The sequence below is a fragment of the Rhinopithecus roxellana genome, chromosome 17, assembly GCF_007565055.1.
Source record: "Rhinopithecus roxellana isolate Shanxi Qingling chromosome 17, ASM756505v1, whole genome shotgun sequence".
Classification (NCBI taxonomy): Eukaryota; Metazoa; Chordata; class Mammalia; order Primates; family Cercopithecidae; genus Rhinopithecus; species Rhinopithecus roxellana.
In genome coordinates, this window is record NC_044565.1 from 37325340 (window position 1) to 37352068 (window position 26729).

Consider the following 26729-nt stretch of genomic DNA (forward strand, 5'->3'; position numbering starts at 1 on the left):
AAGACCTTCCCTTTCTTGTGGACTGTATTTTATTGGTTTAAAGTTGCAAGTCCTGTGAAACCAGGCTGAAATCAGAATTAGAAGGTATTAATTATCATACACACTCCAAGTATCTCAGTCAAGTAACAGGAATAACTGATTTCAGTGCCTGGGAGGAAGGCCTGGAACTTGGGAAAGACTTGGAGCAGAGGACTGGATGGGAAAAAGTCCTCAATAGAGACAATTGGGTTGTTGCGGAGGGGTGACCTTTAACCTTTGGAAGGGCATTTATTTGGGAACAGCTGAAAAGCATTTACTTCGAGGGGGTGGGAGAGAGGTGGAATCTCGTGGAAGTATTTGCTTTAATAGGTCCCGGGTGATTTAGGGATCGTTCGAGGCGGTTGGTCTTGTGGGTGGCGAGGGCTACGCTGGAGGGGTCGCGTCCCAGTCTCCGGGAAGGCGGCAGGAGGCATCTGGGTGTTCCTGAAAACTGGGAGTTGGAGGGAAGGGTGGTGGGGAAAGTGGAATTCAGCGTGGATTTCTGCCTGCGTGTAGGACTATTAGAGTAGGCGCAGGGGAGCCACGCGGTGTACTCCCCGCCCCGAGAGAACTCTGGCTGCGCCTGCGACGGGCACGCCGGCCTGCGCCAAAGCCGCTTTCCCCAGGCGGCGGGCGCTCCCCCCCGGCCCGGGCCGCGGCCCTCCCGCCCCGGCGGAGCCGCGCGGTGGATTGTGGGCTGGGGGCTGCGGCGGCCTCCGGCGCTGTCTCCCCGCACCCGACCGGGCCAAGCCGGCTGGGCCGGCAGGGTGAGGGAAAGCAGTGGAGCCGGGAGCAGAAGCACTAGAGGCAGTGGTCGTGGCGCGGCGGCGGCGGCTCCCCTGGAGGCCGGGGATGTGGGAGAGGCGGCGGCAGCAGCGGCGGAGGCGGCGCTGCGGACCCGGGGGAGACTGCTGGCTGACAGGACACCCGGGAGAGACGTGAGGTAGCCGCCGCTGCCGCCTCTCACCCTCGAGTGGAGCTGGGCTCGAGAGGGCGGCCCTGTGCTCCCCGGGCCGACTGGCCAGCGGGCGCGGGGCGGGAAGCCGGGCTCGGGCCCGGCCGGGCGCCGGGCGGCGGCGGCCGTGGAGCAGCAGCCTCGGTGCGACGTGGAGGGCTGGAGGCGGCGGCGATGCACTAGGCCTCGCTCAGGGCGGCTGCCCCGGGACCCGCAGGTAGGTGTGCCCCGCGGCCCCCGCGCGTCGCGGCCCACTCTCACCCCGACCTACTGCGGAGAGAGGGACCGAGACCCCACCCCCTCGGCTCTCCTCCCCAGCCCGAAGCGGACGGAGTTTCGGTCACAACTGACCGGCGCTGAAGCTTCCATTCTCCTCGCCGCCACCTCTTTTTTTTCCTTTTCACTCTCTCTCCGGGATCGGGGCTGGCAGCTGTGTTCCCTACCTCCTGTCGGCGACCGCAAACGCCGCTCTAGCCCCTCTCTTTCCGGGATCCCAGCTTTGGAACTTCCATCACCCCCTTAGACGCTGCCCCCAAACTTTCCCTTTTCTTTTTCCAGCCAGGCCCCTAGTCCTGTTGGATTCTATTGGAATCGTTTAAACATTTGTTTGTTTTTCTCTCCGGGGAAGGCTAACCCAAAGAGTTACTCAGTCTTTTGCATTTTGACAATGTAGCTTGAAATAATTTGTTCAATAATTAATTTTCTTCAGTTCTGCCTCCTTCCATCTCTGCACAGATAGAAAGGGCAGGCCCTCCCTGCCGTCTCTGCTCTCCCGTCGTTGACTTGGGAACTTTGGCTTGCCAATTATAATTAGCCATTTGGTCTGTTCATGTGTTGAGTTCAAGATGGTATTTTTAGCATTTTGACTGACCGGGATTGCGAAAAAAAATTTTTTTCCTTCTAATCAGCTTTATTTTTTGGTCTTTATTGAGGCTCTTACTTTCGAAGAATTAAATTATACTGTTTTTGTTTTTAATTGGCTGTATTTCTGATTTGTCAAATCCAGGGCAGTCTTAATGGTAAACGACTTTAAGTAATACCATGATAAATTACTTGTAGTAAACTGAGAAATGTTATTGCGATAACCTAAACTGCAGATTTTGATGTACATTCACTTTTATAAATCCGAAGGAGAGTTCTAATTGCAAAAAGCACCTTCAGAGCCTAAATGATTTCTAAGCAGTTAAATGATGGAACAGAGGGCATGATGGGATTTGTTTGTTTGACTGTATTTGTAGTGTAGTCAGAATCGGATTTCCTAGAAATGGATGTTGATGGTTCGTAGTGATCATCGTTGCTCATGATAGGTTTGGGTAAAAATGATCAGTATGTGTAATTGATGTTTGGGACAGTAGAGTTTGCAATTTTATTGTAATTTGGCTATTTTAAAATTATGTTCTGATAACTTAAGAATTATTACACTACCAATCTAAGAGGCAGTCTGAGGATCACTTTTTAAATAAATGAAAAATGTTTTAATGGGTTTTTAAAATAAAGAATGCATCACAACCAAATCGTAAACACTGTTTTGTTGTTGTTAATATTCATATATTTTATTCTTGTAGAACTATTGTTACTACAGCATTTGGCTTTCTGAAGTGTTTTTGAAATTAGAATTTAATACTAAAAGTTTACAAGGAAAAGGTGATTACTTTTGCATATGTTTATATTTTCTGGAAAGTTAAAATTTATTTCTGGATAAGGTAATTTTTTGTGTCAGAATTAAAGTCAATTCCTATATAGCTCATGAAACGGTAAATTTTGCAGAATTTGTTCTTCATCACACTATTTTTTTTTTTTTTTTTTTTTTTGAGACATGATCTTGCTCTGTGGCCCATACTGGAGTGCAGTGGCGTGATCTCGGCTTGCCGCAACCTCCGCCTACCGAGTTCAGGTGATTCTCCTGCCTCAGCCTCCCGAGTAGCTGGGACCACAGGTGTGCCCACGCCTGGCTAATTTTTGTATTTTTAGTAGAGACGGGGTTTCATCATATTAGCCAGACTGGTCTCAAACTCCTGACCTTGTGATTCACCCGACTCGGCCTCCCAAAGTGCTGGGATTAGAGGTGTGAGCCACAGCCCCAACCCATCACACTCTTTGTTTTAATCAACAAAAGTTAATTACAATTCCTTTTTCCTGCTCTTAACTTTTTAAAAACTGCTTTATCGAGATAAAATTAACATACCATAAAATATGTCCATTTAAGGTGTACAACTTGGCCAGGTTCGGTGGCTCATACCTGTAATCCCAGCACTTTGAGAAGTCTAGGCAGGTAGATCACCTGAGGTCCAGAGTTTGAGACCAGTCTAGCCAACATGGTGAAACCCCGTCTCTATTAAAAATATGAAAATTAGCCGGGAAATTAGCCGGGCATGGTGGCGAGTGCCTGTCATCCCAGCTACTGGGGAGGCCAAGGCTGGAGAATCGTTTGAACCTGGGAGGTGGAGGTTGCAGTGAGCGGAGAAAGCACCACTGCAGTCCAGCCTGGGTGACAGAGTGAGACTCTGTCTCAAAAAAAAAAATGTGCAATTCAGTGGTTTTTAGTTTAAGTAGTTGTGCAAACATCACCATAATCTAATTTTAGAACATTTTCATCATTCCCTCAAAAAACCTTGTATCCATTAACAGTTACTCCCCATTCTCTTCACCCCAGCCCCATCTTTAGGCAACCAGTAGTCTACTTTCTGTCTCAATATTGGCCCAATGTGGGCCTTTCATATAATGCTGTGGGCTCATAGCTTTTTGAAAAGCTTTTCCTTTAAAATCAGTGTGCATGTTAAAATTTTTTATTTGAGCTAGGGAATAAGCAACTGATCACCAATATTAAAAGTGATGTTGTAAATAACAGTTACACTTTTTGGTTGTATTCAGCATGAAGTTGGAGAAAGAAGGCATGAATGTCTTCAGTAACCTCAAGAGGTGGTTTGGTCAGGTCGGAATCAATAAGTAAAAGTGGGCATTTTTGTCATTGAATACTAGAATATCAGGGTTGGAAAAGATCTTAAAGGTCATCAGCTTACTTCCTACTTACCTCACTATTAGTTGGCAGCAACCAGATGAGGAAATCTGGAGATTAGAAGCTTGAATCTCTAGGATGTGGCTCAAGAACCACAGCGTGGCCATGTAAAGCAAGAAATGGGACTTTGGAAGTTAGAATTGTTTAGATTCTTGTATATATGTATGTATTTGACATTTTGCTAGCACAGCTGAGAAAGAACTGGACATTCCCCCAACTTTGGGGGAAAAGTGAGTGACTATATGTAGCTACATTGATGAAACCCATATTACAAAATCCTCTAAAAATGCTTTAACCTAAGGAAGGATAGCAGATGTATTATTTAGGTATCTTGTACTATTAATGTCTTATTTTTAAAAAAAACAAATTTTAAAAAATTATAATTAACAGGGCCAGTTGGAGGTTTCCTTTTTCAAATATCCAGTGCCCTAACATCTAAAACAATGGCTCTGCAAGGATGGTTTTGACCTCCAAGGGAAATTTGGCAGTGTCTAGAGACATTTTTGGTTGTCATAGTTGAAGGAAATGCTATTGGCTAGGGACGTTGCTAAATACCCTACAATCCACAGGACATATTGCATCCACCTCTGCAAGAAATTATCCGGTTCAAAATGTCATTGGTACCATTGTAAACCTAGGGGTTGCGTGATTTCTGGTAAGAACCTAGTGTTTTTGATTCCTACCAGGTGGGAAAATAGTCTCAGTGGGCATTGTTTGGTGAATTAGATTAACACCTTAGATCCTCTAGCAACTAACTCTGTTTCTTTGCAAGAGGAGGAATTGAGGGAAAAATGAAATCTATTTATGACACAATGCAGATATTCTTTTGTATATTTAGGTTGTCTTCAAATCTGAAAAAAGAAACCCTTTTTTTCCTAAAAATAGACTTAAATTTACTGCAAATTTGGATATTGTTTTGCATTGTTAGTTATTTTTGCATATGTTTTTGAAATTGTAAATAGAATATATTCATATCTTTTATCCAGAAGTGATTTTTTTTTTCCTGGCAGCTTCAACTACCAAGAAAGGAGAAGTAAGCTCAGTGTTTAACTTAATGTATGTATGTTGTGAATATCCAGAAAAATTCAAAGCTTATAATGAATCTTTTTTCCCCCTATGAGCTCCACTTTTGACTATTTAATGTTTTTAACAAGCTTAATTTGTTGATGAAAGAAGGTAATTGACAGTTGAGATCACTTTTGCTATTTATCATCCATACCTTATGGATAAGTTACTCAAGTTATTCTTTCTGAGCCTCAGTTTTCTCATCTATAAAATAGGGGTAGTGATAATCCATGTATTACAAGGCTATTGTAAGAATTATTAAATAAGGTAATATGTATTAAGATGCTGTGTCAACTATAACATACTGTAGAAGAGTTATTCGCTTCAGAAGAATCAAACTAGGAAGGAATATAGGGGTTGTCAAAGGCAGGAATATAGATAGTAAGGCGGAGAATAGTGATGGCTGACAGCCTCTCTAGGGAGGAGAGAAGCACTAAATACAAATATTGATAACTAGTAAAATAACTAGTGTATCAATATTTGAAACTCCTTAATATAGGCAAACTGAAACTCCTTAATATAGGGGCAAACTGACTTCCTTCTGTAGCACCCGAGAGTATCACCATTATAGCACAGTAAAATAACTGATTATTAAAATGGTGAAATTAAGTTATTAAGAAAAGATTACCTTGTTTTCAAATATGCTATTTGAGAAGACTTGAAAATATGTATTTTATTTCAGAGTTAAAAATTTTTGTAAGTGGCTTATACAAATAGTTTTAGTCTTTTTAAGAGTATGCTATAGTTATTTGGATTAATTCCCTTTTTGGGAGTAATCCTTTTGTCTTCATTTACTATGCCTGCCTTCCTGTGTATTTGAAGAGTTTTTCTACCAGTGGTAATTGTTCTTCAGATGTGAGGATTTAACTGAAGAAATAGGGGTTTTAAGCCTACTCACCATTTGTAAAATCTCATTTCCTTCTAGATTTTTTTAAAAATTATTTTTAATCTTTCTATGCAAAAAAGTCACTTTGATTTTTCTATATGTCCAGTAGTCCACAGTTATGCTGTAGCGTTTAGAGTTGAATTAATTAAAATGCATGAAATGAATGGGCAAAAATATAATTTCTTACAATTTTATTATTATTTAAAAAAATAAAGTCTCACTCTGTTGCCCACCCTGGAGTGCAATGGCACAATCTCAGCTTACTGCAACCTTTGCATCCTGGGTTCAAGCGATCTCCTGCCTTACCCTCCTGAGTAGCTGGGATTACAGGTGCACGTCACTGCGCCTGGCTAATTTTTGTATTTTAAGTGGGGACAGGGTTTCGCCATGTTGGTCAGACTGGTCTCAAATTCCTGACCTTGTGATCCGCCTACCTCAGCCTCCCAAAGTGTTGGAATTACAGGTGTGAGCCACCATGCCCGGCCAATTTCTTACAGTTTTGTTAACTGGTCACCTCTCTTTCACAATCATATAAAAATAAGGGTAGAGGTGGTCAAAGGCCCAGCTATTCAGTAAGATTTTTATGGGGTAATTTGAGGGTAGAATAGTTACAGATAATATTCAGAATAAGTAATGTGGTATTGATAGGTATTATATATGTTTTATATATATATATATATATATATATCAGTATTAATAACATTATTTGAGGTATACTCTATACTGAAGTCTTCCCAGTTATCCCAAAAATCTTTATAGCTTTTTCCCCCCTCAAATGCAGGATTCATGCAAGGTTAATGCATTGCATTTGGCTGGTATGTCTCTTTAAGTCTCCCCCAGTCTGGACTAGTCCTACCGCCTTCCTCTCTTCTTTAGGTTTATCTCTTGAGAAGTAGAGACTGTATGTCCTGGAGCATGTTCCACATTCTGAATTGGTCTGCTCCTCATGATTAGATTCTAGTCAGACATTTCTGGTGAGACCACCACACAGATGATGTGTATTTCTACTGCTGTATTACATCAGGAGGCACGTGATTTCAGGCTGTCACTCTATTGGTAATGCAAGTTTGATCACTTGGTTAAGGTGGGACTGACAGATCTCTCTACTATTTAATAAATAATTTATAGAGGATACTTAATAGCCATGTAAATATCCTATTCCCTGACAACCCTTTAACCAGTGATTTTGGTATCCATTAATGATCCTTGCTTGCATCAGTCATTATGTTGGAGGATTACAAATGGTGACTTTCTTTTTCATTCCTTCTGCTTTTATTACCTCCTTTGACTTTTTCAGGGCATTGAGGTCAGGTTAGATAAATTCTGAATATAGGCCACTGAATGTAGAAATCAGGTCATTCCTAACCTTTCCTGGAGCCAAGTAAGTGGTGAAGATGGAAGACAGCTAAGGAGGTAGACCAAAAAGAGAATAGAGGTTTGCCAGTGAAGGGGAGGTAAGAAGTAGTAGCTGGAGGAGGCAGGGAGGAGGGAAAGGGCCTTCATTTGGTGCTTGAACTTTTTTTTTTTTTGATGGGCCGATGAAGAGATCAAAGATAGAATTGGGGAATAACTAATAGAAAAAGGTCCCAGATGAAGCAGGAAGAGGTAAGATCAAGAACAGCTGTTAGGGGATTAACTGTGGAAAAGAGTAGACATCTATACTCTATCTCAGAAAGTTAGGAGTTGTGTATGGATGAGAATTAGATACATTTGGATATGGAGGGAAAAAACTACATCTGGGGCCTTTTTTTTTTTTTTTTTTTTTTTTAAACAGTTACTTTTTGAGCCTTGGGTTGTTGAAAGTAGGCAGGCTAGGGGACTTGAGAGTGTTGAAAGTGTTACACACGTTGTGGGGAATGGAGAAGAGAAGTGTTTCAAGATAAATAAGTGAAAGAATTGCTGAGCAGCATCAGAGGCTCATTGGAGATTGGAACTCATAAATTTGTAATCAGCATATTTTACTGTTTTTTTCTGGCAGTGTTCTGCAACCAGGAGAAAAGCAAAGACAGATTTTATTGAAGGTGGATGAGGGAGGAGAGATGCAAGGGAGACGAAGTAATGGGGATATAGGCTAAGTAATGAAGTTAGTAAAGTAGAACAGGGCTACGATACCCAACCAATGGGGAGGGATGTAAGGGTAATGCCAAGCAGTGATTAATTAAAATACTAATTTATTGTTCGTTTGAGGTTATAGTAATCATAAACCCTGTATTTACTTTTCCCTTAAACTAACATTTAATATTTTTATTTGTGAACTATTTACTGACTTAATGCAGATGTCTCTTAGCTATTTTGCTTTATTTTCCCTAAAATGAAAATTCCTTGAAAGTATCATCTTTGTTACTTAATAAGTGTCTAATAGTTTATATATTTGAGATATTTATTCAATAACTCTGAATGAGTGATTTTAAGATTATCTTGCTAATATTTGGCTGGGACACCAAGAAGAGAATACAAGTGTCTAATGTGGTTCATTTTGACTGACAAAAATTTCACTAGTTATACAGTCATATCAGTGGCCCAAAGGAGTAAGAAACCATCCAAGTTTTTTGTTGTTGTTGTTGGAATTTTTACATGCTAGAGACAGATTTTATCTTAGTATAGTTTATTCATATTCCAGGCCTGTGACCCTTAATCAATTTTTTTTTTTGTTTTCTTTTGAGACGGAGCCTGGCTGTGTCGCCAGTCTGGAGTGCAGTGGGGTAATCACAGCTCACTGCCACCTTCCCCTCCCATGTTCAAGTGATTCCCCTATCTTTAGCCTTCCGAGTAACTGGGACTACAGGCATGCACCACCACGCCCAGCTAACTTTTTATATTTTAGTAGAGACAGGGTTTCACCATGTTGGCCATGATGGTCTGGATCTCCTGTCCTTGTGACCTGCCCGCCTCAGCCTCCCAAAGTGTTAGGATTACAGGCATGAGCCACCGCGCCTGGGCCTCCCCTTAATTTTAATGGCTGCTATAATGTTATAATTCTCTGATGAGTGCTGGGGAAAAAAAGACATTGCTTTTATTTGGAATATTATCTAGACTTAAAAATTATATATTATTTTATGAGGATATTTATGATTTTTATTCCTGATAAAGATGTCACATGAAATAGCATTTGTTTTATAAGCCATTTAAAAATATTTAAATCTAAGGTTACAAATTGTTATAATTTTTATCCTTCTAGTCACTATTATTTCTTATTTTTCCTTGTCACTAAATAAAAAGTAAATAAGTAACTTTAGGAAGCGCATGCATTCAGAGTTTCCTGCAAAGCACAGGGTCTCGTAAATGCTATATGAGGATGTAAAGAAAAAGCAAATTAGATTACTACGACTTTGTTCTTATTTTCTGGGTTCCTTAAGCCTCTTCCATACTTCTTTAATGCTCAAGAGGACTATAGAAGTTCTTATTTATATGACAGCCCCAATGTTAGTATTTCTTGAGAGTATGTTTAGATTGTACCTTCAATATTGAGATTTTTGTGAGCAATAATATATGTGATATGCATTTAAAAAAAATTTAAGGATTTTTAAAAATTATGATTAAACTAGATTTTGTCAAATGATAAATCTTAAGTATAGTGTAGAAGTATATTGCTATTTGTTTATAGGTAGTGTGAAAAACTTAAGTATACCATTTACCAGAAATTGACTCCTACATTTCAAAAATGTTGTGGAAAGTACTTCTTAGAATGTGAGATATTTGATGTATTTTGTAGGCAAACAGCAAGAAACCAACTGAAGGATGAGATTAAAGAGGAATAAGATAAGGTGGTGGAGAAAGGAGGGGGCAGAGTTTTTACTATGGTAACAGACTCCTGAGTTCTATCAAACTGATCTTTGGTAGGACATTACAGTATGGTTAAGTTTTTCTTGCATATTATCAGTACTTCTAAATTTGGGGAAATGAAATTTAAGATTTTTTTTTGTTGCCTTTAAAAAAATAGCAGTCAAGTATGGACTTTAAAAAAAATTAGGTCCAAAATTGTATCAAAATTATGTCAAAAAAGCTCTGTCCAGCTCCAGTGTTAAAAAGAAATTCCACTTTATCCATGTTTTCTCAAATTAGACATTTTTTTTTTAAAGTTAATTTATAAGTCAATTATACGGGGCCAGGCGCGGTGGCTTATGCCTGTAATGCCAGCACTTTGGGAGGCAGAGGTGGGCGGATCACCTGAGGTCAGGAATTTGAGACCAGCCTGGCCGACATGGTGAAACTTCGTCTCTACTGAAAATACGAAAATTTAGCCAGGCAAGGTGACAGGCACTTGTAGTCCTACTTTCTTGGGAGGCTGAGGCAGGAGAATCAGTTGAATCCAGAAGCGGGAGGTTGCAGTGAGCCGAGATTACGCCACTGTACTCCAGCCTGAGTGACAGAGCAAGACTGTGTCAAAAAAATAAATAAATAAAAGGGTCGATTATATGGAATTCAGAAGTTGTTGTTGAGAAGGCCTCTCTCCATTGCCTCGGTCAGAGTGCGGTGACGCCATCACAGCTCACTGCAGCCTCAACTTCTTGGGCTCAAACTTTCTTGAAAGTGCTAAAATGATGGGCCAAAGTAGTGTATTTATCTCCCATTACAGATGCCAAATTAATTCCTTTGGTAAGAAAAATGCAGTAGATTACACTGATGAAAGTGTAGGCTGGGCGTGGTGGCTCACACCTGTAATCCCAGCACTTTGGGAGGCTGAGTCAGGCGGATCACCTGAGGTTAGGAGTTTGAGACCAGCCTGGGCAACGTGGTGAAATCCCATCTGTACTAAAAATACAAAAATTAGCTGGGCGTGGTGCCGGGTGCCTGTAGTCACAGCTACTAAGGAGGCTGAGGCAGGAGAATCGCTTGAACCTGGGAGGCAGAGGTTGTTGTGAACTGAGATCTTGCCACTGTACTCCAGCCTGGGCAACACAGACTCCATCTCAAAAAAAAAAAAAAAAAAATTGTATAGTATCTTTTTCCTTTTGGAATAATCCTAGTCTTATAAAATTATCACAATTAGATGTTAATTATATCATTCAATAGAAGATGGACATAAGTAATAGTTATGAGAGTAAATAATTATTGGTTCAGTCATCGATCTGATAAGGAGACAGACAGAAAAAGAAAGCACCAGGTGCCTGAAATGGGTGGGAAGGAGTAGTGAAATAATTTAAAATTTTTTTATTGGTGCAGAGACAGAGGCATGGAACTTAGAATCAGAAAATCTGAATTCAGATTCCCTCTTCACAGTTAACTCACTAAATGGTCTGAAATCAAGTTACTCTTGAACTTGTTTCTTCATTCATGTAATAGAGATCATTGATTCATTGATTCAGAAATGTTTTTCTTACTAGGTTAATTTGAAGATGAACAAAAATCTGAAAGTAAGCAAGTATGAACTGTATAGTGTTCACTGTATTTTACTGTAGAGTCAGATATTAGTGATGATGCAATTCTTCTTGTCTTTCCATTTCGTTCTTCCCTGTCATCCTTCCTTCTTTCATTGATAACGTATTTTTACTGCGCTCTTGATCTAACACTTCACAGAACCTTGAGAACCTGCAGTCCCAGCTGATTTCCACTCCTCCTACTCACACATTGGGCACAGGAATAGGGTGTGAGACAACTTTTCTAGGTCAGCCTGCTTATTTTCTCACTGTTGCTTGACAAAGTCCTGTCTTTCGCAAGGTGTGGCATAAACCTGAGGTACCTTATAGTCCCTGGGCTTGATCTTCTTTCTTTCTCACTTTGCCTTTCCTTTTCCCATCCCCTCTCACCCCATTCCTGTGTGTACGTAACTCTGACCATCTCCTTTCGCCACCATTTACTTGTTCCTTTTTTTTTTTTTTTTTTTTTTTGAGACAAAGAGTCTCGCTCTGTCACCCAGGCTGAAGTGCAATGGCGTGATCTCGGCTCATTGCAACCTCTGCCTCCCAGGTTCAAGCGATTCTTGTGCCTCAGCCTCCAGAGTAGCTGAGATTACAGGTGCCTGCCACCACGCCCGGCTAATTTTTCATATTTTTTGTAGAGACGGGGTTTCACCACGTTGGCTAGGCTGATCATGAACTCCTGACCTCAGGTGATCCACCCGCCTCAGCCTCCCAAAGTGCTGGAATTACAGACATGAGCGACCGTGCCCAGCCTCTTGTTCCTCTTTAATCTCACCCTTCAGCTGGCTTCTTGCTGTTTGCCTACAAATACGCCCAGGTCTCGGTTTGCCTAAAAGATTCTTGCTCAACTCTTGTTTTTTTTTTTTTTTTAACCATGAAAGAGATGTTGATACTGTTGCCTTTATTACTTCATCACTTACTTCTTAACCTCAGTGGGATGGCTTCTTCCCCAACCACCGTCCTGAAACTGTTCTTAATCCAGTATCCTTTCTAAAGTTAGTAATCTCCTTGACCTCTTTGCAGCATGTTGATGCTACTTACTGTTTGCACTTTACTTCCTGATACATCTTCCCTGTGTAAGAATGGTATTTCTGATTGCTGTTGTCTTTTCCTCTAAACAGATTTGCCCTACCCCTTGCTCAGAGCTTCCATTAGCTCTCTTCTTCGGCACTTTCTCCACTTGTAACATCACTTTCCTGTGACTATCTGTAGTTATCTACTAATTCATTCCTATAATGTAATTGAACTAGAAGCAGTAATAGAAAATTCAGGGAGGCAGGATTCTGTTCACTACAAGAATTTTTTTTCTCCAAAGTAATTATGGTTGTTTTACAGTAGTACTCTGCTTTTGAAGTAGTTAATTCTTCATTATTCAGGTTTTCAAGTAGAGGCAGATAGACCCCTTGTAGAAAGGATTTATATATGAAGTAGAAAGTTGAGGCAGACATTCTTTTAAAGTCTTGTCCAACTCAGACATTGTAATTTTTATCTCGTCTACTCTACTTCCATGGACTTAACTTTGACCTATACTCAGATGTCTTCCAAACCATTATTTCCAGTCACTCCCCTACCACCTCCTCATCTCTCTTCTCTCCCACAGGCACAGTTTTTGTCATCAAAGTTGCTTTTGTTCTAGGCCACCATGTTTTCTGGCTTCATTATCACTTTCCAGTATTCTTTTTACCACCTTCAGTGTCATGGCAGTGAGGATCATTTTTCTTGCTTTGGTGACTTTTCTGAAAGTAAATTATGTGTGCCCATATTGGTTTGTTTGTTCTTGCTCTTTCCCCTCTATTTCCCCTACCCACTACCTCTCTCTCCAGGATTAGGAATGCTCAAGCACAGAAAAAGACACCAGAAGAGGAGGATCAGGATCCTAAAGTTTGTAGTTATTTTAAAATTTTCTATGGCATAGTTGAAATGTTAGTATTTGTTGACCGTTTAAAAAGTAAGATGTTTGCCGGGCATGGTGGCTCACACCTGTAATCCCAGCACTTTGGGAGACCAAGTTGGGTGGATCACCTGAGGTCAGGAGTTCGAGACCAGCCTGACCAATATGGTGAAACCCTGTCTCTACTAAAATTACAAAAATTAGCTGGGCATGGTGGTGTGTGCCTGTAGTCCCAGCTAATCAGGAGGCTGAGGCAGGAGAATGGCTTGAACCTGGGAGGCAGAGGTTGCAGTGAGCTGAGATTGCGCCACTGCACTCTAGCCTGGCGACAGAGTGAGACTCTGTCTTAAAAAAAAAATACAAAATGTTTATAATAATGGTTGTTGCAATTATTTATTGAATGTCTACTGTGTACCAAGTATTATGCTATGAACTTATATAAGTTATTTAAATCTTACGACATTCCTATGAGGAAGATACTGCTGCTGTCCCATTTTACAAATGAGGACACTGAGACTTAGGAAGGTAAGACAGTTGTCGCACAACTAATAAATGACAGATCTGACTCATTGTATGGCCAATACTCTTAACTAGTTTATCGTTTTATAAGGAAGGTGGAGATCTAGAATCAAATTTCAGAAAGTCAAGTAATGTTATACAAACAAGAAAATATATTTTGGATTTATATTTTTAGATTATTTGAAATGTATGTGAACATTTTGAGGTATTGTATTAGTGGTTTATGTGTCTTTACCCACTCGCTGTGATACTCATTCATTTGGTCATTCATTCATTGAATAGTCATGCGGTTTATTGAATGCTTAGACTTTGTATTGGGTGTGGTATAGGAAAGTGAATGAAACAAATGTAAGTTTACAGTATAGTGGCAGAGATAGGAAACAAGTAGGTAAATAATCACGTAATTTATTTATTTTAGTCTAAAGTTTTACCACCTTTTTAAAATGACTAAGTATCCAAGCCAATTTCTTAATAGAATATCTCATACTCTTAATTTGTCTCATTGTTTCCTCATATATGGCGGTTTAAACCTTACTATCCTACTTCCTTCTGTTTACTGTAAACTCAAAGGTAGGTCTAGAGCCAACGGAACTGAACCTTGAGTTCACAGACTCTGTAGGGTCTGTAGAATTCAGAGAATCTGTGAACTTTAGATGGGGAAAAAATGACATCTTTATTTTAACTTATCTCTAACTCAGTGGTTCTCAACTGGGGTGAGTTCGTCTTCTCCTTCCCCAACCCTTGGACATTTGGCAATGTCTGGAGACGTTTTTGATTGTCACAGCTGGGTGGGTACGAGAGAGTCCCTGATAACAGAATTATCCCATTCAAAATGTCAGTAGTGTCAAGGTTGAGAAACTCTGCTCTAACAGGATTTTAGCATTTCCTTTAATTATAAATATAAGAAACCCTTCATAGATACAGTATGGGCAGTACATTTACAGTACCTGTAGCTTTGTCACCAATAGAAATCTTAGGTATTCTCATATCACATTCAATTGCTGCAGATATCTTAAGATTTAATTTATGCTCATTTGTTGTCTATAAATTAAGGTAGTTGCTAGATTTGTATTAAGCAATAATAGACTGGGCATGCATGGTAGCTCATGCCTGTAATACCAGCACTTTGGGAGGCTGATGCGGGAGGACTGCCTGAACCCACGAGTTCAGGACCAGCCTGGACAATATAGCAAGACTTCCTCTCTATAAAAATACAAAAATTAGCCAGATGTAGTGGCGTGCACCTGTGGTCCCAGCTACTCAGGAGCTGAGGTGGGAGGATCGCTTGCACCCAGTAGGTTGAGATTGCAGTGAGCTGTGATTGTGCCACTGCACTCCAGCCTGGGTGACAGAGTGAGACCCTGTCTGAAAAAGAAGAAATAATATTACTGTTATAATTTAAACAATTATTATGGTAACTGTATTTCAGTATAATTGTCCATTGTAGTCTTGTGTGTTTTATGCATTTAGAAACATTATTCTAAGAAGGCATCCATAAGCTTTACCAGACTGTAAAAGAAATCCACAGGACAATAAAGCTTAACTCCTGATCTAGAGATTTGATGGGGTTGGATTAAACATTTCTGGAGAGACTATTTCATAGGTAATGATGTTTATTTCCTATTTTGTCATTTCATGAATTACATAATATCAGGTTGTCCTCCTATTATCAGTAACATTAAGTTTAATGACTTACAGTGGTGACAGCCAGGTTTCCATTTTAAAGATACATTTTCCCCTTTGTGTTGCTAAGTAATCTGTGAGGTAATACTTAGGCACCATGAGAATATTCTGTATTTAACAACTTTTCACCTAATGGCCTTAGCATACATTGGTGATTTTTGCCTGAATTAGCTTTTACATTGGAGGTTGCAAATTGGTGATTTTCTAATTTGGTCATTCCTTCTGTATTTATTACTGGAATTCTTCAGCGGAGATTTTCTTTCCCCACCCCCTTTCCTTATCTCTTTTTCCTCCCTTAAGTATCTCTGTGTATCCATTAAGTTTCACTTATTCCATATGTTATACTCTATTACTTTTAAAAAATATGCTTAAGTTGTCCCAAATGTGGCCCGTGGGAACCCCCTTTTAACTTGGCCCTTTGTCCTCTTGATAGGTCCTACTGGTCTTTGAGCATATCTTGCTTTCTGATGCAGGAGTGCTCAGGATAGACTTGTTCTTTCTGTATTCCATGTCTGGAGTTACATATTTCTTCAAAGAGTCCTGGTTTATTTTAGTTGGAGGCAGTATTTAGAAACAGAGGTCTGGGCACCAGGTGTGTTCATTGCTTGGTGGGGTTCTGGCTGGTGGTTGGGGTTGGGGGAGGTAATGCTTCTAGTGCCTTTCAAAAGAAGTTTTTAGCTGAACATAAAAAGATATTTTGAGCTATAAGAAAGAAAATCAAATCTTTACTCATCCTTAGAAATCCCCCTTTTTTTTTTAGAGTGGATGATTCTGTTTTTTCTTTTCCTTATTAGCCCAGACCCATTCTGTTATTCCTTAAGTATTACTGGCAGCTATCTGTTTTGTCTGTCTGTTCTGATATGTTCTACATACCATCCATTTCATTCATCTATAAAATTTTTATTATGTGTGTGACAGTAACTGTGATAAGCAAATAGAATGCACAGGAAAACAGAAACATCAAGAAATTCAAAGTCTGATAGGGAAGGAACTATATGAAAACCAAAACCTCAGTATGATTGATGCAGAAATTGAAATACATAGAGTGACTAAGTGTGAGAAACCAAAGAAAGCTTCAAGAGAAAATACTATTCAAACATAGTATTGATACAATTACAAGGAGATTACCATGTGAAAAAGGTAGAGCTGTTTATAGATTCTCATTACAGTTGTTAAAATGCCAGATTTGTTTCTAGATGGTAGTTAACTTGAACTATCAGAAATCAGTAGTTCCCTGCGTTTAGTGCTTAGAGCTTTCCATTTTCCTGTATTCTGTGTATTTTGTTTGCTTGTTTGTTTTTTCGAACTGATTTTTTTTCTGAGTAGACAAACTATGCATTGCTTATCCTGAAACCTTCTTAAGGTGTCTCATCATTTTTGTTCTTTAGCCTTTCAATGACAGATTATTTATTTGCCAAAATTTTGTGATTCAGATGTCATGTACATTTGTTATATTTGTTTGTACATCTATGTCTTATGAATAAATCTATCATGTTTTCTTACCAGTGATTGTACTTGTATAATTATGCGATAATCAGTACAAAGTTTGGTTCTTACTGTAGGGAGATCTTCTTAATAATAAGCTGTGGATGGTGAAGGCAGTGGAGAGTCAAATGTTTGGAAATTGGGACTCACCTTTATAGGCTGTCCCCTAGGTTTTTGTAATCCCCTTTTACTAGAGCTCTTCCCTCTTATTATAAGAATTAAGAGTGGTGTAGGAAAAGAGAGAATGTGCATGTGTTTTCCAATTCAAAATCTTTGAAGAGTAAACCATGTGTTTTTCTCCCCAGATACAGAAATAACTTAAAAGAATCTAGAAGTATTTTTTCCTGCTATCTGCCTACATATTTCTAGGTTTCTAAAATGCCACTTAGGGTTTCTTTTTTTCTGTAAAAACTGCATGGTAAATAGAATAAATCAAGATATCAGCATAGTATTGTTAGAATGAATATCTAATTTATCTGACATTAAGCAATGGATGTTTCACATAAATACATTTTCCACATATCTGTGGCATAACACTTTGTGTCAAAATGTATTTATTTTAGATCTTGGGGTACAGAGCAAGATGGTGAACTAGAAGGCTCCACTGGATGTCCCCCTCCACAGGAACACCAAATTTAACAACTACACACAAAAAGCACTTTCATAAGAAACAAAAATCAGGTGAGCACTCACAGAACCTGGTTTTAACTTCATATTGCCCAAAGAAGCACTGAACAGGATAGGAAAGACAGCCTTGAATTGCTGATACCACCTCTCCCCCATCCCCCATGCAGTGACTGTGTGGTGTGGAGAAATTTGTATGCTTGGGATAGGAGGAGTGCAGCAATTGTGAGACTTCTCATTGAATGTATTGTAACAGCAAAAAGCAAAACCAGGCTGAACTCAGCTGACGCCCACACATGGAGGGAGCATTCAGACCATCCCTAGCCAGAGGGGAATTGCCCATCTCAGCGGTTGGAACTTGAGTTCTGGCAAGCCTTGCCACTGTGGGCTAAGGTATGCCAGGGTCCTAAATAAACTTAAAAGGCAGGGTAGGCCAAAAGGACTGCAAGTCCTAGGGCTGAGCTGGGCTCGGCACCAGTGGAATTGGGGGCACATGACTTACTAAGACATCAACTGGAACACCTAAGGGAGTTGCTTGTGCCACCTCTCCTCCAAGCCCAGGAAGCCCAGCTCGCAGCTCCAAAAGAGACCCCCTACCTTCTGCTGGGGGAGAGGAGAAGGAAGAATAAAGAGGACTTTTGTCTTACATCTTGGATACCAGCTCAACCACAGTAGGATAGGGTACTGGTCAGGCCCCCATTACAAGCCCTAGCTCCTGGATAACATTTCTAGACACACGCCTGGGCTAGAAGGGAACCTGTTGCCTTGAAGGGAGGGACCCAGTCCTGGCAGGATCCATCCTGTGCTGACTAAAGGGCCCTTTGGGCCCTGAATAACTAGCAGTGATAACCACATAGTACGCCATGGGCCTTAGCTTGAGACTCAGACATACTGGCTTCAGGTGAGACCTAGCACATTTCCAGCTGTAGTGGCTACAGTGAGAGACTCTGCTTGAGAAAAGGAGAGGGAAAAATAAAGGGGACTTTGTTTTGTATCTTAGATATCAGCTTGGACATAGTGGGTTCAAACACCAAGTGGGCTCTTGGGGTCCCTGATTCTAGGCCTTGGCTCTTGGACAGCATTTCTGGACCTGCCCTGAGCCAGAGGGGAGCCCACTGAAGGGTGAGTCCCAGGCCTGGCAGCGTTTGCCACATGCTGACTAAGAGCCCTTGGACCTTACGTGAACATTGACAGTAGCCTGGCAGTACTCCCTATGGGCCTTTGGTGGTGGTGGCCACAGGGTAAGGCTCCTCTGCCTGTGCAAAGGGGAGAGAGAAGTGGGAATGATTGTGTCTTATGATTTGAGGGCTAGCTTGGCTGCAGTATAATAGAATACCAGGTAGACTTCTAAGGTTTTTGACCGATCCCTAACTCCTGGAGAGAACCTCTGGACTTACCTGAGGACTTGGGGGAACTTGCTCTCCTGAAGGGAAGGACAGAAGCTGGGCTGGCTTTGCCACCTGCTGACGGTAGAGCCCTACATCCTTGAGCAAACATAGGCGGTAGCCAGGTAGTGGTTACGGCGGGCCTTGGGTGAAACTCAGTGCTGTGCTGGCTTCAGGTCTGACCCAGTGCAGTGCCAGTATTGATGACCACAGGGTGCTTGTGTTGGCCCTGCTGCAAGTCCCAGGCAGCTCAGCAGAAAGAGACTTCGTTTGTTTGGGAGAAAGTAAGGGAAGAGAACAAGAATCTCTGCCTGGTAATCCAGAGAATTCTTCCAGATTTTATTCAAGACTACCAAGGTGGTACCTCTGCAAGTCTTCAAGAACCACAGCATTACTGGGCTTGGGGTGCCCCCTAAAGCAGATACAGCTTAAATCATAACACCCAAGTCCATTAGAGCATCTGGAAAGCCTTCCCAGGAAGGACAGGTACAAATAAGCCCAGACAGTGAAGACTACAATAAATACCTCACTCTTCAACATCCAGACACTGAAGAACATCTACACCCATCTACATCATCCAGGAAAATATGACCTCTCCAAATGAACTAAATAAGGCACCAGAGACTAATCCTGGAGAAACAGAGTTATGTGACCTTTCAGACAGAGAAATCAAAACAGCTGTGTTGAAGAAACTCAGAGAAATTCAAGTAACACAGAGAAGGAATTTAGAATCCTATCAGATAAATTTAACAGATTGAAGTAATTAAAAAGAATTAAACAGGTATTCTGGAGTTGAAAAATGCAATTGACTTGCTGAAGAATGCATCAGAATGGCTTAAAAGCAGTTGATCGGCCAGGTGTGGTGGCTTATGTCTGTAATCCCAGCACTTTGGGAGGCCGAGGAGGGTGGACCATGAGGTCAGGAGTTCGAGACCAGTCCAGCCAACATGGTGAAACCCTGTGTCTACTAAAGATACAAAAAATCAGCTGGGCGTGGTAGCACATCCCTGTAATCCCAGCCACTTAGGAGGTTGAGGCAGGAGAATCACTTGAATCTGGGAGGTAGAGGTTGCAGTGAGATGAGATTGTGCTATTGCACCCCAGTCTGGGTGACAGGGCGAGACTCTGTCTCAAAACAAAAACAAAAACAAAAAAAAGGCAGTTGATCAGGCAGAAGAAAGAGTTAGTGAGCTTGAAGACAGGCTTTTTGAAAATACAAATCAGAGAAGACAAAAGAAGAACAAAAACCAATAAGCACCCCTCCAGGATTTAGAAAGTAGCCTTGAAGAGGCAAATATAAGAGTTATTGGCTGTAAAGAGGAGGTAGAGAAAGAGATAGGGGTAAAAAGTTTATTCAAAGGGATAATAACAGAACTTCTCAAACCTAGAGAAAGATATTAATATCCAAGTACAAGAAGGTTATAGGACACTAAGCAAATTTCACCCAGAGAGGACTAACTCGAGACATTTAATAATAAAATTCCCAAAGGTCAAGGATAAAGCAAGCATACTAAAAACAGCAAGAGAAAAGAAACAACATACAATGGAGCTTCAATATGGCTGGCAGCAGACTTTTCAGTAGAAACCTTACAGGCCAAGAGAGAGTGGCATGACATGTTTCAAATGCTGAAGGAAAAAAAATATTTTACCCTAGAATAGTATATCCAATGAAAATATCCTTCAGACATGAAGGAGAAATAAAGACTCCCAGAAAAACAAAAGCTGAGGGATTTCATCAGCTCCAGACCTGTCCTACAAGAAATGCTAAAGGGCTGGCCAGGTGCAGTGGCTCACACCGGTAATCTTAGCACTTTGGGAGGCTGAGATGGGTGGATCATCTGAGGTCAGGAGTTGAAGACTAGCTTGGCCAACATGATGAAACCTTGTCTCTACTAAAAATGTAAAAATTAGCCAGACATGATAGTCCATGCCTGTAATCCCAGCTACTCAGAAGGCTAAGGCAGGAGAATCACTTGAACCTGGGAGGTGGAAGTTGCAGTGAGCCAAGATGGTGCCACTGCACTCCAGCCTGGGTGACAGAGTGAGACTCTGACTTAAAAAAAGAAATGCTAAAGGGTATGTACTTCAATAAAAAAAGAAAAAGAGGTTAATGAGCAAAAAGATACCATCTGAAGATGTAAAACTAACTGGCAATATAAGTACACAGAAAATCATAGAATATTATAGCGTGATAACTGGTGTATAAACTAGTCTTAATTAGAGAAACTAAAAGATGGACCAATAAAAAATTATAACTACAATTATTTCAAGACATAAGGACAGTAAAATATAAATAGAAACAACAAAAAGCTATAAAGTGGGGGGACATAAAGTGTAGAGTTTTATTAGTTTTCTTTTTGCCTATTTATGCAAGCAGTGTTAATTGTTATCTGCATAAAACAATGGGTTCTAAGATAGTATTTGCAAGGCTCATGGTAACCTCAAATCAAAAACCATAGAACAGATACACAAAAAATTAAAAAACCAAGAAATTACGTCACACCACCAGAAAAATATCACCTTTACTAAAAGACAGGAAGGAAGAGAAGACTACGAAACAACCAGAAAACAAATAAATAAATGGCAGGAGTAAGTCCTTATCAGTAGTAACATTGAATGTAAGTTGACTAAACTCTCCAATAACAAGACATAAAGAGGCTGAATGGATAGAAAAACAGGACCCAGTGATCTGTTGCCCACAAGAAACACACTGCACCTATAAAGACACATGTAGACTGAAAATAAAGGGATGGAAAAAGATACTCCAGAGTAGTTATATCAGACAAAGTAGATTTCAAGACACAAACTATAAGAAGAGACAATGAAGGTCATCATATAGTGATAAAGGGGTCAGTTTAGCATAGGATATAACAATTGTAAATATGTATGCACCTATTGGAGCACTCATATATAAAGCAAATATTAGAGCTAAAGAAACAGATTGGAAAGAAAGAAAAAATTGAAATAATATCAATCATCTTCTCTGACCACAATGGAATAAAACCAGAAATCAACATTATGAATTTTGGAAACTATACAAACACATGGAAATTACCTAATATGCTCCTGAATGACCAGTGAGTCAGTGAAGAAATTAAGAAAGAAATTGAAAAACAATAACGGAAACACGACATACCGAAATCTATGGGGATACAGCAAAAACGATACTAAGAAGAAAGTTTATAGCTATAAGTGCCTACATCAAAAAAGAAGAAAAACTAAATAAAAACCTAATGATGGATTTTAAAGAAATGGAAATGCAAGAGCAAGCCAAACCCAAAATTAGTGGGAAAAAAAGAGATAACAAAGCTCAGAGCAGAGATAAATGAAATTGAAATGAAGAAACAATACAAAAGATCAACAAAACATTGGGTTTTTGAAAAGATGACAAAGAAAAAAAAAAAAAAAAAAACAACTGACAAATCTTTTGCCAGACTAAGGAAAGAGAGACGACCTCAGATCACGGATGAAAAAGGAGATGTTAAAACCGATACCACAAAATTCAAAGGATTATTAGTGGCTACTGTGAGCAACTGCATGCCAATAAACTGTAAAATCTAGAAGAAATGGATAAATTCCTATATACATACAATCTTCCAGGACTGAACCATGAAGAAATCCAGGGTGTGAACAGACCAATAACAAGTAATAAGATAATAGTTGTGATGAAAAGTCTCCCAGTAAAAAGTACAGGACCTGAATGGCTTCACTGCTGAATTCTCCCAAGCATTTAATGAGGGTCTAATACCAATCGTAGTCAAATTAGCCTGAATAATAGGAGGATGGAATACTTTTAAACTCATTCTATGAGGGCAGTATTACCCTGATACCAAAACCAAACAGACGCATCAGAAAATGAAACTGCAGGCCCATATCTATTGGAGGAACAAGCCCCCGATGTTTCAACGTAGGTTCTTTTCTATTTTCCCTAAGTGTTGGCCAGTCTGAGAAATAAAGGGAAAGAGTACAAAAGAGAAATTTTAAAGCTGGGTTTCCAGGGGAGACATCACATGTCAGCAGGTTCCGTGATGCCCCTTGAACCATAAAACCAGCAAGTTTTTATTAGCAGTTTTCGAAGGGGAGGGAGTGTACGAATAGGGTGTGGGTCACAGAGATCACATGCTTCAAGGGCAACAAAATATCACAAGGCAAATGGGCAGGGCAAGGTCACGAGGCCAGGGTGAAACTAGAATTACTAATGAGGTTCCTGGTCCCGCTGTGCACACATTGTCATTGATAAACATCAAGAACCGGGTTGAGAGCAGACAACTACTCTGACTAAAATTTACTAGGCAGGAATTTCCTCATCCTAATAAGCCTGGGGTGCTGCAGGAGACTACGGCATGTTACATCCCTATCTACAACTGCGTAAGGCAGACACTCCCAGAGCAGGCCATTTTAGAGGCTCCCTTGGAAATGCATTCTTTCCCCAAGGCTGTTACTTATGAATATTCCTTACTGGGGAAAGATTTCAGCAATATTTTTCTTACCCATTTTCTGCAATAAGAGAAATATGGCTATGTCCTGCCTGGCTCCCAGGTAGTCAGATCTAATGGTTATCTCCCTTGTTCCCTGTTACCCTGTTCTTTTTTCAAGGTGCTAGATTTCATATTGTTCAAACACACATGCTTTATGAACAATTTGTGCAGTTAACGCAATCATCACAGGGTCCTGAGGTGACATACATCCTTGGCTTACGAAGATGACGGGATTAAGAGATTAAAGACAGGCATAGGAAATTGTAAGAGTATTGATTGGGGAAGTGATAAATGTCCATGAAATCTTCACAATTTATGTTCAGAGATTGCAGTAAAGACAGGTGTAAGAAATTATAAAAGTATTAATTTGGAGAACTAACGAATATCCATGAAATCTTCACAATTTATGTTCTTCTGCCATGGCTTCAGCTGGTCCCTCTGTTTGCGGTCCTTGGCTTCCCCCAACACATATCTCTGACTATTGATGCAAAAAATCTTCAACAAAAATACTAGCAAACCAAATTCAACAACAATTGAAAATATTATTCATCATGACCAAGTGGGATTTATTTTAGGAATGCAGATAGTTCAACATTTGCAAATGTGGTACATCATATCAAGGGGATGAAGGACAAAAAACATCAATTGATTCTGAAAAAGCATATCATAAAATTAAACATCCTTTCATAATAAAAACCCTTAAAACTGGGTATAGAAGGAACATTCCTCAAAACAGTAGAAGCCATATATGACAGACCCATAGCTGTTATCACACCTAATGAGGAAAAACTGAAAACCCTTCTTCTAAGATCTGAAACACAGCAAGGATGCCCACTTTCACTACAGTTATTCAGTATAGTACTGGAAGTCCTAGCTGGAGCAGTCAGACAGGAGAGAGAAAGAGCAACCAAATTGGAATGGAAGAAGTCAAATTGTCCTTGTTTGTAGATGATATGATCTCATGTTCGGATAAACCTAAAGAATTCATCAAAAATGATTAGAAGTGATAAATTCAGTAAAGTTGCAGGATACAAAATCAGCATACAAAAATCAAGTAGCATTTCCATATGCCAACACTGAACAATGTGAAAAAGAAATCAAGAAAGTCACCCCATTTACGATAGCTAGAGATAAAATCCTAGGCATTAACCAAAGAAGTGAAAAATATCTACAGTGAAAGCTATAAAATGTTGGTGCAAGAAATTGAAAACAAATACACAAAGGAAAGATGTTCTATGTTCATGGATTGGAAGAATCAATATTGTTAAAATGTCCATACTAACCAAAGCAATCTACAGATTCAATGTGTTCCCTATCAAAATACAAATTACGTTCTTCAGAGAAATAGAAAAAACAATCTTGAAATTTGCATAGAACCACAAAAGACTTGGAATAGCCAAAGTTATCCTATGCAAAAAAAAAAAAAAAAAAAGAAAATTGGAAGAACCACATTATGTGATTTCAAATTATACAATGTATTGGCCTATAACTATACACATAGAACAGTGGAACTGAGTAGAGAATCCAGAAATCCATTCATGAACAGTGATCTCATTCTTAACAAAGGACAGTCTTGGGGAAAAGGACAGTGTCTTCAATAAATGGTGCTGGGAAAACTAGATACCCATGGTTAGAACAATGAAACTGGACCCCTGTCTCACCATATACGAAAATAAAATCAAGATGGATGCAAGACTTAAATCTATGACATCAAACTATGACACATTGAAAAGAAAGCCTCGGGGAAACTGTCCAGGTCATTGAAGTGGGCAAGGATTTCTTGAATAAATACCCCACAAGCACAGGCAACCAAAGCAAAAATGAACAAAGGGAATCACATCAAGTTACAAAGCTTCTGCACAGCAAAGGAAACAACAAAGTGAGGAGACATCCCACAGAATGGGAGGAAAATGTCTGCAAACTACCCATCTGACAAGGGATTAATAACAAGAATATATAGAGAGCTCAAGCAACCTTATAGATAAAAATCTAATACGTTGATTGAAAGATGGGCAAAATATCTGAATAGGTATTACTCAAGAGAAAACATGCAAATGGGGGTATTTATCATCAGAGAAATGCAAATCAGAAGTACAATGAGATATCTCACCCCAGTTAAAATGGCATTTATCCAAAAGACAAGCATTAAGAAGTGCTTGTGAAGATGTGGAGAAAAGGGAACCCTCATACGGTTAGTGGTAATGTAAATTAGTACAATCACCATGGAGAGCAGTTTGGAGGTTCCTCGGAAAACTAAAAATGGAGCTGTATCATCCAACAATCCCACTCCTAAGAATGTGCAATAAAGGAAATCAGTATATTGAAGAGATATCCATGTTTATTGCAGCAGTATTCACAATAGGAATTGGAAACAGCTGAAGTGTCCATCAACAGATGAATGAGTAAAGAAAATGTGGTACATATACACAATAGAGAACTATTCAGCCATAGAAAAGGATGAGATCTTGTCATTTGCAACAGATGGATGGAAATGGAGGTCACTATGTAAGCCAGGCACAGAATGAGAAACTTCACATGTTCTCCCTTATTTGTGGGAGCTAAAAATGAAAATAATTGAAACTAGGGCAATAGTTACCAGAGCCCTGGAAAGATAAGTGTTGAGGAAGGGGGCCTGGAGGAGAAGTAGTGGTGGTTAATAGGTACAGAAAAATAGAAAGAATGAATAAGACTTAGTATTTGCTAGCATAACAGGGTGACTAGAGTAAAAAGCGATTTTAATTGTACATTTTAAAATAACAAAGTATAATTAGATAGTTACACAAAGGATAAATACCTACTGTGTACTCACAAAAATTTAAAAAAATTTCAAAAATGTTTTTAGCCATTTTGTTTAATGGGAAAGTTAACATGGTTGATCTTAAATGTAGAATTGTCTTTATCACTTCATACACAGTGTTTCTGTGTTGTACAGTGTATCTTACCTTTTAAATAAGTATGTGTATTATCCTTTAGATAAATATGTATGTTTATCTCTCTTAAATATGTGTAAACCTTTATACAGAAACAACCATACACTTAATGTGTGTGTATGTAAATTAAAGAGGTCTTTCAAAGACTCTTAATTTTCCCAAATACCATTTTCTTCACAGAACTTTTGCTACCAAACCTCTGATGTCTCCTTATTGCTTAGAGAATCAACTACAATCTAGCTATGCTGTGTGCGTGTGTGTAAATATAATTTATTTGTCACTTCTTCCCAGTGTAAACATTTCACTTTAGTCAGGTCAATTTCCACTATAGTCACTTCCTTAGTCTTATGATTGATTATTCAGTGTTCATTAACTTTTGTTCATGTTATCGTAGGCTTTCTGTTGAAGCACCTTGAGGAAGTTGTTTATCTTTG

The 26729-nt window shown here is 39.6% G+C and overlaps 1 protein-coding gene across 4 annotated transcripts in view; it reads left to right on the forward strand.

Moving 5' to 3' along the window:
* The first annotated feature begins 653 nt into the window (after positions 1 to 653).
* Positions 654 to 26729, forward strand: part of VPS54 (VPS54 subunit of GARP complex) — a 127831-nt gene continuing 101755 nt past the window's right edge. For 2 of the 4 annotated variants that reach the window (XM_010381668.2, XM_010381669.2), the window contains exon 1: positions 706 to 1190. The gene's annotated coding sequence lies outside the window, so the exon portion shown is untranslated. Of the gene's footprint in view, positions 1191 to 17441; positions 17560 to 26729 lie in introns of all 4 variants that reach the window. The other 2 variants (XM_030921131.1, XM_030921134.1) reach the window with 2 other exon arrangements.